Source organism: Alexandromys fortis, unplaced genomic scaffold (assembly GCF_014885135.2).
Source record: "Alexandromys fortis isolate MF-2015 unplaced genomic scaffold, M_Fortis_MF-2015_v1.1 scaffold_97, whole genome shotgun sequence".
Lineage (NCBI taxonomy): Eukaryota > Metazoa > Chordata > Mammalia > Rodentia > Cricetidae > Alexandromys > Alexandromys fortis.
In genome coordinates this window covers 3,171,946-3,190,176 of record NW_026067981.1, presented here as the reverse complement: position 1 = coordinate 3,190,176, position 18,231 = coordinate 3,171,946, and the positions used below count along the sequence as shown (strand labels likewise).

General features: G+C 44.6%; 1 long non-coding RNA gene across 1 annotated transcript; it reads left to right on the top strand.

The window, feature by feature from the left end:
• The first annotated feature begins 3,909 nt into the window (after positions 1-3,909).
• Positions 3,910-6,337, top strand: LOC126511288 (uncharacterized). The gene is made up of 3 exons (XR_007594647.1): positions 3,910-4,329; positions 4,516-4,589; positions 5,818-6,337. It is a non-coding gene; the product is annotated as an uncharacterized lncRNA (long non-coding RNA).
• The last annotated feature ends 11,894 nt before the right edge of the window (positions 6,338-18,231 follow it).

Sequence of the window (18,231 nt, the reverse complement as noted above, 5' to 3'; positions counted from 1 at the left end):
TAAACACACACACACACACACAAAGTATATCAAGTATTAACTTGCTCTCATTCATGGTTACTAAATAAAGGGAAGGAGTGAGTACATTAGCCTTGGTTTTATTCTCAGTCCATTTTTTTACACTTTTATATGTAACTAACCAGTGCTGGCACCTGATGTTATGTTAGCTTCGAATGGCCTCTCTGACTTCTAATGTACCGCACAATGATCCTAAGTCCTGTCAGCGCTTAGGAATTACTTGAGAAGATTTTGAAAACTGCTGTGGTCTGAGTCATTCTTAGGCCAATAGGATTAGAAGCTCATAAGCAAGACCCAGTGGACCCCGTCCTCTAAGGCCCTCCCACATGGCTCTCTTGTGCAGCCAGGATTGAGGAGTCTTTGTCATCTTGATTCTCATGAGCAGTGCCTAGCATTGCCCATCAAGAGCTCAGAGACAGCACAAATCACAGTAAACACTCTTCCTCCTCACCCAGCATTTGTGTTTCAACAGTTTCCAGGCCTTAGTTGCACCCTCTCCAACCCCGTTACAGCAATGTCAAATCCTATCTGACCCAGCTTAGTCATCCTGACTCCAGAGCCCAGGCTTACCACTGTTGGACCGTATCTTCTCCTGGAAACAGAAGGAAACCAAAACATTTCCTCTTAGAACACTGACATTTATTGGACTGAAGAATATTCAAACACAGAGAAACTCTCCGCCTTTCTCCCTTCTGCCTTATGACAGGATATTAATCACTCTTTACAGACGACGGTTTATCAGCTCCGAGCCAGGAGCCAGCGGGAATGGCAGACAAGCCTTGCTTCACTGAATTCTTCCATATATTTGATCCCCACAGTTTCCTTGTCTTTAGTCATTCTCTTATGTCTGTCTCTACCCTGAGATTTATTACCCTTTGTTTGCAAAGTATAAAAGCATCTTGGTTTGGACAGTTTTCCGGACTTTACAGTCTTGTGGAAATTTCCCAGAGACACAAAGTTAGTAAAACTGGTGTGCCTCATCTCTTGTTAATCTGACTTAAGTTAATTTATAAACATAACTAAAGGTCCTGGGTCAGAGAGAGCTGAGGTGAAGTAAGAGAGGTGAGTTCTCTCCCGCTCACACTCCTAATGACTCAGGATGCTCTGAGGAGATATAGCCAAGGGACATCCCAAACACTACACAAGTCTTTTCTCCAGCTCCTCTTGCTTCCTTTTCTCTATTTCTTATTTATCAATAGCTTTATGGAGATCTACTCTCTATCCCACCACTTAAGGTATATCATTCAATGGCCGTTAATATATAGTCAAAGAGTTTCATAACCATCTTGGCAATCAGTTGGAGGCCATTTTAATCATTCATCAAGAAAATCTGGACCCATTCATGATCTCTATTTCTCCTCAGCCATTCAAGCCCATGGCAACAGATAATCTCCTATTTCTGTGATTTTTTTTTATTTTGGAAATTTAAGTAAAATCATTCCAAATGTGATTTTTTTCAGGACTGAGTTTTTTTCATCTCTTAGGTTTTGAAAGTTCACTCAAATATGAGTGTGTTTGTGCTTCCTTCGTTATTCTACTGTGTGGACATAAGAGCTTTGCTTGCCCATTCATAAGGGCAACAGACATCGGGTTGTTTCCATTTGTTGACGCTTACACTGAGCGAATGGCAACTCCATGTTTAACCTGATGAGTAACAACCAGAAAGTCTTCCAAAGCAGCTGCATGGTTTTCGATTCCTGACAGCAACAGAGGAGGGTTCCAGTTTCTCCACATCCTCGCCAGCACTTGTCATTGCCTGAGCTATAAAAGCTGTGGAAATGCACAGGCACTTTGGTAATACAGTTTTTGGAACCTGAATTCACTCTGATCTGGCAGTTGCTTTTCTCATGATCCATTGCTCTTCTGTTGTAGGACTCGACATTGGAGCATTTGGGTTTAGTCCAAACAGCTACCAGAGAGGTGAAGACTGAGCACAGTGGAGGCGACATGAGAATCGGGAGCGCTGATAGTGAATTAAGAAGCTGGAGAGGAAGGTAGATGGCTATGTATTTATTACCTACTTTCCACGTGTTAAACAATTACTCTTCCAGCAGTTAGAAGATAACCATTTTGTGGCTGAGAAAAACAAAGTTAAAAAAACAATGGTAACTTGCCTCCATTTTTACAGGTAGAACATTGCACAGAGAGACTTGAATGAATTAGTTTGGTTCTCTTACTGAGGAGATTAGATTACCCCAGGTGCTTTAAGAGTCACAGTAGCACCAGGGACACTGCCCAGAGCCCCAAAGATAATGGGGCTCCGTGAGAGAGCCTAATGACCTTGCATCAGGTTTTCTCCATTTTTTCCCTCTGCTTTAGATCAGATGAATCTCTGCTGTGGAGGTGCTCCAGCATGTTGTGGGACTTGGAGCCTCACGCCTGGCCTCTCTCGTTAAGATTTCCATAGCATTTCTATTGCCTCCACTGAAACAACCAGAAGTTGTCAAAAGTCTCCTGGGGTATAAAATCGTCTCTGGTTGAGAATCACTGAGTTAGATGACACCTGTAACCTTTGTTTTTATCATTTGTAAGATGGGAGATAGTCGTAGTGTTTGTCCGTCACCATGAGACTGTTCTGAGAGGGGACCACTACAGTAATACACAATCAACCAAAACGTAAAGCTGTGAAGCCCAGGCCCAGTGGGTAGATCTACCAAACGTTCCTGCACCTAAGGCTCAGGGTACATTGCTGGAAAGGGGGGGGGGGAGGGGGGCAGAAAGATTGTGAGAGACAGAGAACCAGAAAGTTTTCTGTGATAACGTGTCTCCTAGATTGTCAGATGTGACACCGGTGAAATCTCGACAGTGTGACTGCTCACATGTGAGATGAACAAGGACAACTACAACAGACGTGCAGAGTGGACAGAGGAAAGCCCACGAGGCCCGTACAAGGTCCTACTGGCAACCAATGAGCAGTGAGAGCAGGAGAAATAGTCTTCCCCAGGGAAGAGCACACTGATTGGTTATCCAGTACTAAATGGTCAGCCCTGAAAACATACGTACAAATAACATTATTCAGACTGAGCAGGTTATATGAAGGAATATGTGTATACATAAAAATATTGCATGTACCAACAATTTTGAAAAGAGGTGATGAATTTGAAGAGAGCAAGGCAGTATACATGGGAGGGTTTGGAGGGCAGAAGGGAAGGGTGAAAGAGTGTAGTTTTAGTATAATCTCAAAAAGAAAAGAAAAAAAGATTGCTCTGAGAACCTTATTAAATCATGGTCTTTCTAAGACTTCACAAACTGTATAGCTTGATAGAAATGAAAGCTGGCATCATGACTTCCGAGAAATACTAGGCACTGAGGTTAAGGGCATCATCAAGCAAATCAGGGTACCAAGCATCCCTAGGGTTCTGCAGTGCAGCTGGGCATCCTTACGCAGAGAAGTAACTGCAGGGTGAGTGTGACCTCCCAGAGTAATCTTCTAGAGACAGCCGTCGGGAAAACAAGAACTGAGAACTCAAGGGAGAGTATGGCAGCCACGAATTCGGGAGGCTCTGGAGCAGCAGGGAGGTGGAGACGCCATTTTCTTGGAGGAGAAAAAGCTAGACTTTCTAAGAGTGCTGGAACAAATGGTGATAACAAGTCAGGTGAGCTGAGATGCCTGGAGCAGGAAGTCCCTGTGACTCACTGCTTAATAAGATGGCTGGGGTCTGTGGGGATGAGTAGAGGCCAGAGATATACAGATGTGTGGAAATCATTGCTTTAGGAACTGTAGTGTTTCCAACGGAACACCAGAGATCAGAATGCCTGGTAGGTACAACCTGAAGCTCATGCTGACAAGAGAAAGTGCTGACAGTATGTCTGGCAGGGAGATCTAGATTCAAAAGTGGGGAGGGCAGGGGGGGAGGGGGCTGTTCAAGCAGAAAAAGCACTCATGCGATGTCATTCCATGACAAATTTCCTAATTCAAAGTCGTCTTTAAAATAGCTTAAATTTAAAAATGGTTAAAATTATAACAATATCTTTTATTGTGTGTGTATATGTGTGTGTGTGTATGTGTATAGCAGGCACCAGAAAACAGAGAAATATTTATTATTTTCTGGAGTTTAAAATGGTCACAGTACATATTTGTGTTCATAGACACAAAATCTACCTTTGATTGTTTCCATTTAGTCAACGTATATGCACAGGCTTTGAGATCAGAGGTGTCCACAGCTGAAGAACAACAGGTGAAGAGGTCTGTGCACACACAGACTCACATCCCTAGTCCCTGAGATCTCAGAACCCTCTTTCACACTGCTTTGGTTATCAATCCCAACGAATTAGACAAGTTTCTCAGAGGACATGACATTTCGTTACAAGGTGAGTATCTCCTTTAGGGGGTCCATCTTAGCTTTGGAAGAGGCAGGTCATATATTTCCCAGCTTCTACCCTCTGATCATTCTACAGATAAGGTGAGGGCCGGGAGTTAGTGGAAGAAGCGCTCACCCCAAAGAAGGCCGGTGTTTCCATCATGTCAATGGGATTGTCTCCTTCCCCTGTTTCTAGTGTACTCTGATCACACCTGGCTTACCCTTCAGCTGAGACTCACCTTCATGGTCATGACCTTCTAAGTAAGACAGGTGAGCATTCTCCCATTGTGCTAGCTTCTCTCTTCCACATCTCATCAACACTGTACTTCCCATCGGTGGGTTTAAAATATTGTACGTGATCACCAGAGAATCCTCCTGTCTTTGCCAGTTCTACATCAATTACGCGCTCACTCAAAACAATTAAGTCCAGCTGGGTAGTGATAACCCACACCTTTAATCCCAGCACTCAGAGAGGCAGAGGCAGGGGTATCTCTGTGAGTTTGAGGGCAGCCTGGTCTACAGAGTGAGTCCCAGGACAGCCAGGGCTGTTAACAGAGAAACCCTGTCTTGAAAAAAATAAATAAATAAATAAATAATAAAAAGAAAAGAATTAAAGTCACAGAGCCCTTCACATGCCTTACTCTACAGTTAGATTACCAGGTCAGCCCTACTGAAATGAAATCCTCCAGCTGGGGCCTGTTAGATATCCTAAAGTCTAGGAGCACGGGCCAATGTGTGTTTGCTTCCTGAAAGTGTTTCTGCTCTCCCACAGGGCAAGGCAGAAGGGGGAACGGCTCCTCTGCCTGTGTCCCTGCTGTTAGTCAAAGTACAGACGTTCCTGTGGCTTTCAGGAGCAGGCTACCTGTCTTGTGCTCACAGGCCACCCACGCAGTGACAGAGCAGAACTGAGAACTGTGGCAGAGGCAGTGGCGCAGCCTGCCGCCTGCCGTCCTGTCAGCAGCCTGGAGCCCAGCACCCTGCACGTTCACGAGTCCTATTTTCTACCCTGATTCCTTTGAAGGCTGCAGCATCAACACAGACCAAATAATTTCACTCCACACCAGGAGGGTGCCTTCACCTAAGCTGAAGCAAGAAAGACATTTTTACTGCTTTGCCGTAGAATTGTCAGCACTCCCCCATCTGTGTGTGTCTATACGTACATATGCACTCACACATACATGCCTATGCTTTACTATCATCAGGAAAATTGAAGGCCACAATCCATGTAGAGTGCTCAGAACAAAACCAGTCCCTAAATCAGAAACGAACACTCGCTCTTTTCTTTGCTTTCTAGATTTATTCTCTTTCCTGGACTGTGCCCCGGGAGGCTTTTCTGTGTTGCCTTTTATGCTCTAATGTCTTCTGGCTCCTGGGTGGGCTTGAGCCATCAGGAGCTTCGTCAAATAGAAACTCAGAAGTTCGGGAGTCATTCTGCGATTCTCCTGGCTCTCACTGTACCGAGCCCTGATTAGCAATGACTAGGAATCTCTTCCTTCAGCTTTAGGTGTGGTCCACAGGCCTACCCTCCACCATGAGTGCTTCTACTGGGTTCCCACAGCCCTGCTTTCTCACCCTGCCACATACGGACTAAAGGAGTGCTTACGGTTAGAGCTGAATTTGCAGTGTTCACCTTAAAACTTGGTTCTTATAGCATCTCTTCAAATCCAAGCTGTTGCAATCGTTTCCCTCCAAGAAGCCAAAGGTAAAATGTTTTCCTGAACATTCACAGAGAATCTATCTGCTTCATCCTTGTCTTAGTTATGGTTCTATTGCTGTGAGGAGACACCATGACCAAGGATACTTACAAGTGAAAGCGTGTACTTGGGGGCTGGCTTACAGCTTCAGGGGGTGAGCCTATGACCATCATGGCAGGGAGCTGGACTGCAGGCAGGCAGGAGCAGCACTGGAGCAGCTGAGAACTTATAGCTTTTATCCACACGTTGTAGGCAGAGAAGTGTGGTGGGGAGACTGGTCCTGGGGTGGTCTTTTGAAACCTCAAAGCCCACCCAGTGACACAGCTCCTCCAACAAGGCATGTGCTCCTCATCCTTCGCCAAACAATCCACCAAGATCAAGCATTCAAACATATGAGCCTATGGGGTCATTCTTATTCAAACTACCACAGTCCTAACACTTTTGGTCAGTCTTTCCCACTAGGCCATGCTTCCTTGTGCCTGGAGACCTTCCCAAACCAAACACACTGTGCCTACCTGCCTGCTTGTTAGTGTGTCTGACTGTTATACACACTTCTACACCTGCTTTATTGAATGCCACTCCCTTAATTCTTCAAGAAACATGTCACCCCGACTTTACAAATAAGACCACTGATGCTTAAAGGGAAAATCTGTTCAAGGTCACCCAGCTAGGGGACAGAGTCCATTCTGAAGTGTTTTAGGACACAAAGCTTGGGCTCTCAAAACAAATCATCTCTAGATGATTGGGGATCATTCTAGAAACTCACGCTGCATCTTCCCAGCCCCCTGTCACAGACTCCTGCAGAACCTGGAAAATGAGAGCTATGATGAACTTCTCTTGTCTCTAAACAAAAAGTTTAGAATATATATAGATATGTAGAGAAATAGATATATAGATATATCTTCCCTCTGTCCCCAAGACAGTCCCTACCTTTAGCTTTGTCCTCAGGGAATTTTTCCTAACTTGCCTGACTCAGACAATCCATCGGCTTCCCCCTCTGCAGAAACCTCCCTCAGAGCCTTTATCACAATTGCAACTCTCTACCTATTTATTAAATCATGTGATAACATCTGATACCTTTCACTAGGCTATAAGTTCCAAGGAGGCCAATACTGTGTCTTTCAGGCTAGCGTACTGTTCCTAGGACACTGCTGACATTCAATGAATATCAGTTGTCCACAGGCCTGTGAGTCCATATGAACCCTTGATACCTTTAGGAGCAAGGAGTGAATTCTATCCGATGTCTACCAAGATGTGAAATTCAGAATCGGAAGTAACTCTGGAAGCAAGGACGTTCTGACTTACCATTCATTAACAAGTGAGTCCAGAGTATCTGAACAGATACTGCCCACTGAGCTAGACAGTACACCATTTGAAAGAGGGGTAGAATACTTTCTGTGCGCACAACTGTGTTCTCAGAACTTAATTCATAGCTTGGCACACTGACAATAGATGCTGGATCGATGTCTTCTTGCGTGGATGAGTCAACAGGCCAGTATAAGTGAAGGAAAGATGTGCTGTCCTCCTCTTTCCGCAATCCATACCTGCCCCCCCTCCTAGATGCTTTTAGGAGTCACTGAAGCAGGGTTGATATAATGTAGCCTTCTGGAAAAAATTATCAACAATGAAGCACACCATGTGGTGATATCAAAAATGAGACGGCTTCAGGGGAAACATTTCAGTTCATGGGGTGAAGACCACAAAGGGCCAAGCCCTGTTGGCCAGAACAGCCAGTGGCTTCATATAGAGAAAAACATCAACTAGACAGAAATGCAAACCCTACCTTTCAAAAAGTGTGCATGTGAGCATGTGCACGAGTAGACAGAGGCAACCGTACCTTACTTAGATGGTTTATATGTCAAAGTACCTCTTTTGCAAAGGCATGGTATTTCTGAAGGCTCATTTCAGCCAGACATCCAAAATTAGGTGGTTTATAATGCAAAAACCCTTCACAGCTAACACGGGCACTTTATCCTGATAAGTTCAGAAAACGAATTATAAATATGGTCTTAGAATTTTTCATTCGGGAGTTTGATTCACCAGAAGCGCCAGTTGTCCTTGCTGTCACTAGCATGGAGCATTCTGTGGCACTTACGTCATCGCAGCCAATAACACTGATGGCTTTAGAAGGTCTGGTGCAGTGAGCATAGATTAGATAGCATCGTCTCTGAATTGACGTTGATTTAGAAACTCAGAATATGACCTTATTTGGAATAACAGCCTCTGAGGAAATGTCATTTAGGTCACTGATCAGCATTCTTACACAGAGAGAGATGAAACACAGAGACACAAAGCAGAGTGTGGTAGGGAGTCTGAGGCAGGGATGGAGAGATAAGTCAAAGATTGCCAAGAGCGAGAAATACCAAGGAAAGAATTTTCCCTGGAGTCTCTGGTGGGAGAATAATCCCCATCCCCTAGGACATCACACTCATATCCTCCAGAATGGAAAAAAAGAGTCAATTTCAGTTGTTTTAAGCCAAGAGGTTTAAGCTCAAGAAAATTACTTCAGCTTGATACTAGAAGGTTCGACTGTATGGCAACACAGTTGGCAGACTGACCCTTGCCTACCTTCTCAGTCTCCCTCCACCACCTCTCCTGATTCTCCCACATCCGGCTGTGTCCCAGCTTCCTGAGCTGAGAAACTACACAACCTGACAAAGTGACGGACGGCAGGCTCTGGGCGAGGAGAGGACCACACTTCAAGGAGGGTAAAGGGTGGAAGGAAGTACACGAGTGGGCTCCGAAGACACTTGGAAAACGTCCCAGAAAATTCCAGACTTCCAGCGGACAGGCCTGCTGAGTGTGGCCTCGTGTTTCATCTCTGTTCTCACCGCCAGCCATGGGGGTTAGAAATCCCTAAGAGAATATTGACACTGTTCTTGCCGCAGACTTAGCTAGGTTAGCTAACGTCGCTGTGTTTCAGAGTTCCCCCTTTGTAAAATGGTGAAATCAGCCATTTCTACTTCATGCAATTGCTGTGAGAAATTAAATCAGCCAATATATGCAAACCGCTCCAAAGGGGACTTGCACATCATAAGTGACAAATAGTGTTAATGTCATTTTTACATAATACATAAAAAAACTAAGTTATGATATTAAATGAGGATGAGAATTCCCCCCAATGACTCTTCATCTATCTGGAACAACCTAACAATTTCATGAATATCTTACTTTAAAACGATTGGAATAAGAGAGAGAGAAAGAAGCACGTGCAAAAAGTTATTAGTGAAACAGGACCAGAAAGAGTCACTATTATTTTAACAGGTATTAGTTCAAAGCCCTTCTGTGAAATCCCAGTGATCATAGACAAAGAGAAAAAAAAGTTTCCAGTTTTCTTTCTACAAGGTCAAATGAACGGTTGACGTAATTCACTGATCAAATCTGTTGATAGCTGCCAAAACCTGGATATAACATGGGGTGCTGTTTGCATAGCTGTGTGTTCTACCCCCTACTGCCTTCCTCCTGCTGCTCACGATCGCATCCAGTCCTCCGAATGACCCAGGCCTCAGTACAGTAAGCTGGGTTACAGGTGGCATCTTGTGCTGGGAAATGCAATGGAGTTTCTGACCAGCAAGAGCTAGCATTGCTCCACGGTCAATCAGAAAGGAACCAAGCACTATAGCCATAGCAGATCCCCCAACCTCCTGGGATGAAGACGTTATGTAGGTGTCACTGATGACTGCAGGGGAAGACAGAATGGCCAGCATGGGAGGGTCTCTAGGGGCTGCAGTGGAAAGTCAGGATGGCTACAATGCCTTTGCAGGCTTCCCTTCATTGCAGGCTTTGTCTTGGTGCTTTGAGTCACTTCCCCAGATATCTGTCACATTGTGGGGGTTCACAAATGGGAGCCTGTTCCACCTTGACTAAAGGTCAGAGAATTTGAGCTTATTTTTACTCTTTCAAAGTTGTTGACAACAGGTGTGACTACAAACCAGAGATCCTGACCTAGGATGGGGTTGATTAGTATTGTGGGTATGGAGGTGGATCCGCTCCACCTGGACCAAAGGTCGGAGAATTCGAGACTATTTCTTACATCATATTAATGAAGTCTGTTTCCTCACTCCTCCCCTTTTGAGGTGAAGTATATAAGCATGTGAAAAATGAACACGGGTGGCTCAGGATCCACTGAATTTCCCTCCCGGTGCTGTTCTGCGCTTCTGCCCTTTATGTCTCTCATATCTCTGTTCCTCTTGCTTAATAACTCTAACCCTCATGTTCCTACCCTGGAATGTGTGAGCTCATTGAGGCTGGACCCTCACAGATGTTGTCCCAATGTGTGGCTTGCAACATCACATTGATGAGCAGTGTGACGGATAGGAACTTTTCTCTGGAAAGCATATTCTTAAAGTGTATCTGTAAGATTGGTTTTAACAAGGGAAAGTACCTCAAGTGCTAGGAAAAGAGCTCCTGTATCTCCTTGGTTCTATTTTTTCTGAGTAGGGTGATCTACAGGACCTGAATGCTTAGCCATCACTAATGTCTAAAGTGATTTAAACAATCAGCCCCCACTTCCCCAAAAAGTTGTAAGTCACCAAACGTCCCTGAGCTTGGTTTCTCGTGTGTTATCTAAGAGGACGGAATGAGATGGGAGGTCCTTCACACCTTTAACATTCATCAGTTCGGGGACTGAAATGTGTGTGTGCCAGTGTGAAGAGACGCGGGGAGAGGGCCAGATGTCCTGCTCTGTCACCCTCCTGGTCCCTGTTCCTTCCCTATGTGAGGCGGGCTTTCTATCTAGAACCAGGCTGGAAGTCACCAAGGCATAGCAGCCCTCTGTCTCTGTCTTCCATAGCACTGAGGAGTCACATGGTAGTCCAGGTCATTCTGGCTTTTCATTTAGCTTCCAGGGAACTGACAGTATATTCACAGCTTAGGAACCAGGAATTCTTTGATCAGGTCAGGGACCTTCCTTTCCCTCTCTATTTGGTCTAGAAAGTTTGAAAATTAATCATTGGGACTTCACACCAAATCCCCATTTTCAGTGTTATTTGATGTCTCAAGCAAGTAATAACTTTAATCTCAATTGTAAAAAGTGAGGCATTAATATCCAGTACTCAAGATTATTTTGTTAATTTTCTCTAAGTCTATTTTCTCTGTCCATCCAGAAAACATGGAGTCATAGGCTAGAAATCCTCCGTCTCCAGCCTCTTAGAAACCTACTCTGACAAGCAGGTATGTGGTGGAGTGAGAAGTGCAATTCTGGAGTTGGTAAGATCTGTCTTATCTGTCGTAGGTGAAATTATTGGAACTCTTAAGTTAGTGTTTATTTCATTGCAAAGTATTTGTACTAACAGCATCTATTTCATAGGCTGATTCTGAGAATAAAATGGAAAATGCATATGAAAATGCTGAACACATGAGTAATGATGATTCAAATTGCCTGCGTTGGGTAATAAGCGCTCCACTGAGAGGCATCGTCCTCTCTGTAGATTTCCCCAATCATTCCAAATGCAGTTGCTGTGTAGGATGCTGAGAACACTGTCTCTGTGTCTCTGCAATGCTAAAGTGTCTTACTATGGTGTGTTAAGATCAGTCCTCTCTATAAAACTTTCCCAAACTGCTTGTTTCAGCTACAAGTTCCTCATATGGAAAAAACTCAAATGTGTTGTTGCGTTGAACGGAATTGAAAAATTAAAACAGAACTCTCCTTTTGGAAATTGTAATTGGAAGGAATGGTGCAATGTCCTCCAAACAGCACCTTGAGCATCAAGAAGCAAGCCACCTTTGACAGTCGCACTGGGATAGGTGGCCAAGAAACTAGTGCAGAATGAGAAGAGAATGAATCACACTCGTAAAACCTCTGCTTCCAATGAAGATAACCAGGAAAGTGTGTGTGCCGGCATAAGATGACTAAGTCAACTTTCAGACTCAATAATGTTAAACAAGCTGCTAAATGAGCATTAATACACCTGGATTAGCCAGCTTTTCCTGGATTTGCCAGAACAAAGCCATCAAGATCACTCAGGAGCTGACAGTTAACCTTTCAAACCCAATCTCACTCTCACGTAGCCAAAGGCAAAGCAGTGTGCATAGTGTGCATATAAAATAAATCTTCATCAGTGGACCATTCATGAGTGATTGCAATGGACTCACTACAATCCGTGTTTACATGTGCAGGCAAGTTTCCCATTGTCGGGCTGCAAGAAGGATGGGAATGGCCTCCTGGGGGAAGAAGGTGGAATTTAAACTTCTGTATGTTTCCACTCACACCGATTCTTGTTTGTTGCTTTTTTTTTCTTTGTTGTTATACAAGATGCTGATATACAAGTGTCTCACATCTGGAAGCCCCATTGGATGAGAACTGTAGTTTCAAGTTTCAGAAGCTAGGACGGGGTTTGGAAGGGGACTTTTCCATGGAACCACAACAGAATATGATAGTGATTCCTCAAGGTTTCATAGAAGGAGACCAAACACTTGCCTTAAATACCATGTCTGTGTACAGACTGAAGTGTGGGGGAAAAAAGGAGAGGGGAAGGCAGGGTTTACTCCAGTGCACATACAGCACCGACTCTGAGAAAATGCAGCATTTTACCACCATAACACCAACCTTTCTTCAGTATTAAAGAACCAATTATAACTTGAAGCCAAAGAAATATGTTAAGAGACTAAGTTTAGGGACTGAGGAGATGGATGACTCAGTAGTTAAAAGAACAGCTCACTGGCTGCTCTTGCAGAGGATCTGGATTCAATTCCAAGAACCCACATGACAGCTCACATCCTTCTATAACTCCAGTTCCAAGGGATCCTGCAGTGGGCACCAGGCATGCACTGTTATGCACAGACATACATGCAGATAGCTCTAATTCTTGCTTTCTTGGAAGTTCATAGACTTCTGTCTATGCTTGGGCTTGCCTGATGCTCATATACAAGCGTAGGCAAGTTGCTTAGGCATTCAAACTTGACAGGTTAATCTTGGGAAGGTTCTACACTGGGAAAATGAGGTGGTTGTTGGGACCTTAGGGGTTAGTAGTAACACTGTTAGGAGGAAGGTATGTGAGTGTGGTATGGGCATTGTTTTTTAAAAGATACGGTAGCCCAAATCCAGTGGAATCTCAGCTAAGCTGCTTCTCAACTTGCTGTCTCACCCTGAGATTAGCCATAGGTGGTGGGTTCCCCCCCTCTAAACCATTCTCTTATAATATTTCTTGACAATGAATTCATGCCAAGAGGTGGTAAGACAAAAAGACTCTGACATCTTACCTCAAAGACATCAGCTTTGAATTCGACCTTCCAGAAAGAGTATAAGAATAAAAGATGAAAGATATTTGAGTTCTTGAATTTTAATATATGCTGTATGATAAAATTTTCATCAAATAAATTAAAACCACCACCCTTAGGTTCCTTAGTATTTATAAATCATTTTTCCTAATGGATCCCATTTTTGGCTTGCATTATGATTTCAAAGCATTTTTCTTAGGGGAACTATTTTGACCACAGACTAAATATACACACAATAATCTTATTTTGATGAGGACTGAGATTCCCTTGTGAAGCCTCATGGCCTGACTTGGCCACCCCCATACGGCCATTGCTTCAGAAACTCAAGAAAACAAATTCAAGGACTCACCATTTAAAAGATGCAGTGTTGACTCCATCAGATTCTGTCCTAAAAATTTACTTAGTGTCCTAGAGCCTTTTAACTATTACTCCAATATGTCATGTGTGAGACAGGTCAGGTAGGAGGAGGAGGGACAGGGTACAGGCTGTTTTAACAGGAGACAATGGCAAGATAACGGCACAGTCATACAACGGCTGACATCTCCATTTGGAGTGAAAAAGATGAACACCTTCTGATGATTTTTTCTTAAAAATTCTTCATGCTCACTGTGCAGGATGTGACTGCCTCATCAGAGTATATAATGTACTTTGATGGCACTCACTAGGTAACTTACCTTGAACTTGGGAATTTGAGATCATCCTGCCTTAGTTGTCTGAGTACTGGGATACTTGTAGGGACCACCACACGCAATGCTTACAAACGATTCAGACTCTATTACCCAGTCCTGCATTCTCCCAGTCCACGTCAGCATCTGGAGCATCATTCTCTCACATTTCCTCTCTGTAGTTATCACATGGTTTTGTCGGGGAAGACGTAGAGATACCTTTCTATTTAGTAGCTGAAATTCTGCAAGGTTAGACCAAGGAGCTGAGTCCTCAACTGTCCTCCTCCATCTTATAAATGCTGCTGCCTGCAGTGCCTCATACTCAGGGGGATGTGGGGTAAGGGCTTCTATTCAGTTATCACAGCTACCTGAGGTGGGCATTGGGGGACCCAAAGATAAAGGGTGTGAACAAGGTCACACAGGATGTGTGTGTGAGTGTGTGTGTGTGTGTGAAAGAGAGAGAGAGAGAGAGAGAGAGAGAGAGAGAGAGAGAGAGAGAAGAGAGGAGAGAGGAGAGAGAGAGAGACGGAGAGAGACAGAGAGAGAGGCAGAGACAGAGACAGAGACAGAGAGAAACAGCTAAGAACACACCTGTGTTGAGTTGAACCAGGACAATGATAACAGGAGGAGCAGGCTGGGGCAGAACAGGAAGAGAACACGTGGAAAGTGCACAGGAAAACAGGCTTCTTCGGTTCACTTCAAATAATTCCAATTGGCTGACCAAAAAAAAAAAAATTGCATGTGCCACACTAGTCTGAATGTGTCAGTTATTTTATTTTGAAAACTTTTGCACATGGTAGGCAGCAAAAATATTTGTGGAATGAATGAAATTATCACCAACACCCCTGAGCCATATGAGAACCAAGCTTAAAATCCTCATTAAAATGTAGTTCTGGGGTTGAGGGCCCCTTAGAACGGACTTGTTTTTATTTTAACAGTGGCCATCTGTCCAGGCTAACTGCTTTGAAGGTCATCTCCGGAATTCTGCACATGGTATTTCGCACTGGTCGTGCAATCTTCCTAATTTTTTTTTCTGCTTTTCTTTGTGTCTGCATTGGGAACCTGCCCCTAACACTAACTGTATGAAAGACGGCTATGGGACAGCTAGCGACTATGGGAGAGGGAACTGCGTCTCTCCGTGCGTTTATTCGCTTGTTTCTGGTACACGTGAATACTATTTTTATTTTACCGCGTGGAATCCTGGGAGTTTGAGGTCATTCGGGAAGCAGCCAGTAGAACAGACGTTTAACCCATCCGTGTGCTTCTAAGAGAGAGCACTTGACTTGAGTTCCCTGTGAGGCAGCAAGTGCTTAGCAGAGGGAGGACACTTGGTTAAGGATGCTGACAACTGAGAATGTCTAAAGACTCCCGAGGAAAAAGCATCAAGGCCCTAGTGCCACAGAGGCTGTGATCGGTGTGGGAGCTGTTACCATTAGCGCCTGCTGCTTAGCAGTACAATCAGCGACCTGGCACAGGTGGGGTGGGAGCACAGCCTCAGGCTCTAGGGATGACATAAGAAAAGTCTCCAGCGACCTTAAGAAGTCTGCTCCTTCCCACCTGTCCACCCAGTACTTTGGGACCGCGCCAAACCACCCTGCTGGCTGCGGCTCTCAGTGTGGGTCCGGTGTTCCCCAGTGCCCTACCCTGGAGAGGTGTTCTGGCCTTCAACAGCAGTACCTGAATCCACCGCCTCATTCCTTTCAGCAAGCCTGGTAAAAACTGCTCTCCACCAGTTAGTGAACCAGAACCATTCCCCTGTAAAAGAGCCTCAAAGACGAAGACTGGCTTGGACGGGTCCCAACAGGTCCCCTGCGCAGTCCTGGGCTAAGGCAACTCTCCAAGCAAGCTGTGTGGCTTTCAGAGCACTTCCTGTGCCTTGGCCTTTCCAGCAGGGCAAAGCCGGAAGCGGGAACTAAGAGGCATGGCTGTTACCCAGGGACTGCTCTGCTGCTGGCATTTGAAACCCACATTCGTACTTAGCTTTCATTGCTTTCCTGCAAGGATGATCAGAACACTACTGTTTCCCAGCTGAGAAGCTGGGGCACACAGAGGTGAAACAGTACTCCAAGGTCCACCCCAACTCTACTTTTAACATAGTGACATGATGGTTATCTACAAATCTGCACTTAAGAAGGGGCCATGGAGTAACAAACAATCTCTCTCTCTCTCTCTCTCTCTCTCTCTCTCTCTCTCTCTCTCTCTCTCTCTCTCTCACACACACACACACACACACACACACACACACACACACACAGCCATGTTTTAAATAAGTGTATGGTTTTTGCAGCAGGTCATATTCACAGCTATCCTGGAATATAATGGGGCTTTTGGACTGCAGCTTGGATGCACCTTTCTTGAAGAACATCCTTGGTGAGTTTCAAATATAATCTGGCTGCGAAGCTGATGTTTCTCTCATGCCATACTCCCTTAACTCACTCCTCTTTACAGAAGTTCAAACAAAAGACACCGGTCCTAACTCAGGAGATTCCATTGTCCAGCTGGGGCCCAAGCCCTTGAGCAGTCGGTTCCACCAAACTACAGCAGGCTCCTAAGTGTCCTCTCATCCTCGTATTTCCATAGCAACTTTATCGCAAGGACTCAACAGAACCCTGGATTTCGAGTGGCTGCCTTCGACCAAGGTTAAGCTCCTTTAGAGCCCTGGCCTGCACGTCGTTCTCTGAAGTCCTGATATATTCATTGCAAACTGTCCACAAGCCAATGCCGCCTTCCCGTGCCATAGGAAGGTCTTCGGGGCCAGCATCAGAAGGCTCTGGCGTGGTGTAGCCAGGAAGCCTGAGCTCCAGAGCCACAGCAGGCTGATCCCAAACTCTATTCCTCATGTCTACATGACCTCAGGCAAGTCAGGCCCTCTGAACCTCAGTTTGGCACAGAGCTTAAGGAACTCGGCTTATGCTGTGACTTGGTTTTCTGTTGGTGGGATGGAGACAATCTGAGTCTCCCACTTGTGTCGTGTACTCTTGTCAAGGCGCTGCTGAAGAAACCCGATTCCCGTTAGGCATGGAGTTTCCCAGGGAAGGTCTAGGTGTATAGCCAGTCACTCACAGCGCTCCTGTTATTACATGACCCAATCTCCCCAGGGCTTAGTGCTCTTGGCAAGCATTCATCCATCTGCATCTTGATCTTCCTCAGCATCACACACCACATCTGTTTACGGCTGTTCTGAATTATGCCCTTTCTTGCCTTTCATATAATGAATGCATTTGGGACTTTGGTTACCTAAAAATTAATCAGATCACCTCTAAGCCAGGTTTTCTAGCCATTTTACAGGCCCAATCAAATAACCTCTTGCTGGTCTAATAAATAAGCAAACAAAAACCCTTAACTCAATTATTTGAAATTGGTTCTTGGATTCATTAACATTTGATGAAAATGTATGTAGCCCTTCTAGGTGTTTTACACATATTCTCTCTGACAAGAACATATGATAAAAGAGAGTGATGGGGAAAATAGACAAAGGTTTGTAAGCTGACAAGTATGTCAGTAATGGCATTAGCAAAGATTTATTTTTTAAAAAGTGTCAAAAAAAAAAAAGTATCTTTTGCCTGAACTGGGAGTGTGGAGGGTACCAGAGTACGTGTTTGGTGATATCAAGAGACATGCGGCACTATCACACAGATTGTCTTCTCAAGCCTTCATGACTGCTTTTTGATATGGTTTTAGAACTTTCAAAACAGAGAAACTGAGAACCAGAGAAATGCATGACACCATCCAAAGTTCCACTCCTTAACCACGCTATGAAAGAAGAGCTTGTGCTTGGATTCTCTGCCTCCACCCTGGTGTGGAGTTCTTTCTCTCACAAGTGCCTACACTCCATCTTTAGAAATTTGTTTTCAAAAGAAAGAAATTGCTGCCTTGTTACTGACAGGTTGGTGACACCATCTTCCTGTACTGTGCTGTATACAACATCTTCCTGTCGACCATCTTCCTGTAGACCATATACACCATCTTCCTGTCCACCCTACACACCATCTTCCTGTCCACTGTATACACCATCTTCCTGTCCACCATACACACCATCTTCCTGTCCACCATACACACCATCTTCCTGTCCACTGTATACACCATCTTCCTTTCCACCATACACACCATCTTCCTGTAGACCATATACACCATCTTCCTGTCCACCATACACACCATCTTCCTGTCCATCATATACACCATCTTCCTGTCCACTGTATACACCATCTTTCTGTCCACCGTATACACCATCTTCCTGTTCACTGTATACACCACCTTCCTGTCCACCATATACACCATCTTCCTGTCCACCCTACACCCCATCTTCCTGTTCACTGTATACACCATCTTCCTGTT